We start from the raw sequence: 1,730 nt of genomic DNA, 5'->3' as shown, positions 1-1,730 counted from the left end.
CGATTAACTTTTCTAGCCTCTGCTGATGATGTTCCATCCATTGGATTGGCTTCTGGGATGGTACTCCTCGTTTCTTGCTTTTTATTCCCTTGCTTTTAGCTCCCTTACGTCTTTCTTCCTCTGGCTCAACTACTCCTTTCAGCAAATCATAGAGAGGCCCAGCAATCTTAGAAAACCCTTGTATATACTGCCTATAATAGCCTAACAGGCCAAGTACTGCTCTCAGCTGTCCCACAGTGCTGGGTTTTTTCTCTTTCAGAGCTCTTACAGCTGAAGTATCAGCAGGATCCATTTTACTACCCTCTGCCGACACAATCCTCCCCAAATAACGTACTTCCCGTTTAAACATCTCACATTTGCTAGGCTTCAGCTTAATTCCATATCGTCTCAGATGCTGTAGGACCCTTCTCACATCATTGACATGATTTTCGAAGGATTTACTGTACACTAGAGTGTCATCCAGATATGGGACACAACAGTTGTCTCTGAGATCTTCCAGGCACTCCTCCATACAACGCTGGAAAGTCGCAGGAGCATTCATGAGACCAAATGGGATCCGAATCCACTCGTAGAGTCCCCATGGCGTTACAAAAGCTGTCAAGGGTCTACACTCTTTGGCCATGAAACCCTGGTGGTAGGCCTTCCCTTGGTCAAGTAGGGAAAACCAGGTATTTCCTCCAAGACTGTGCATGATGTCCTGAATGCGTGGTATAGGCTGTCGGTCAGGATTTGTCTTCCGATTTAGTTCCCGGTAGTCGATACACAACCGTAAACTCCCATCCTTTTTACGGACACAAACTACAGGTGAGGAGTACGGCGAGTTTGACTTCTGTACCCATCCCTGGGCAATGAGATCATGTAGGTAGTCTTTCATCTCCTTGTACAAGGGGCGAGGTACAGATTGGTAAGTACGAGTGACGGGTGTAGTATCTTTCAGCGATATGCTCACCTGCAACCCCTCAATACAGTTGCTAAATTTACAATACTTGGTATTTAATGCTAAACTTACATCACATGACAGCAGTTTGAAGTTATGGCAGCACTCAGTGACTTTGATTGGAGGTTGTTGGGTGGGTGTTTGTAGGGAGTGGGGGGGCTTGTTGGTTGTGGTTCGGGGCATTTCATTGTTGGGACTGTGTGGGTCTGGTCTGGTTGGTCTTGTTTTGTGGTCGATGTCGGACAACAGAGGAATAAAGTTAATTATGCCATTACTATTTTTCCCTGGTTGTTGTCTGTTGTTGATCGCGGAATGGGTCAAGTAGGGAGAACCAGGTATTTATTCCAAGACTGTCCATGATGTCCTGAACGCGTGGTATAGGCTGTCGGTCAGGATTTGTCTTCCGATTTAGTACCCGGTAGTCGATACACAACCGTAAACTCCCATCCTTTTTACGGACACAAACTACAGGTGAGGAGTACGGCGAGTTTGACTTCTGTACCCATCCCTGGGCAATGAGATCATGTAGGTAGTCTTTATCATCTCCTTGTACAGGGGGCGAGGTACAGATTGGTAAGTACCAGTGACGGGTGTAGTATCTTTCAGCGATATGCTCACCTGCAACCCCTCAATACAGCCAATGTCATCTTCGGATTTCGAAAAGGAGGCTGCTTCCTCCCTCAACATCTGTTGCACCATTTGTCTTCTCGGCTCACTGAGATGGCTTAAATCCAAATGTGGGTCCCATATCAGATCAGAATCCTGGGTAGTTTCATTCATGACTTGATGTACA

Source organism: Triplophysa rosa, linkage group LG17 (genome assembly GCF_024868665.1).
Source record: "Triplophysa rosa linkage group LG17, Trosa_1v2, whole genome shotgun sequence".
NCBI lineage: Eukaryota > Metazoa > Chordata > Actinopteri > Cypriniformes > Nemacheilidae > Triplophysa > Triplophysa rosa.
Note: the sequence above shows the minus strand (reverse complement) of the source record.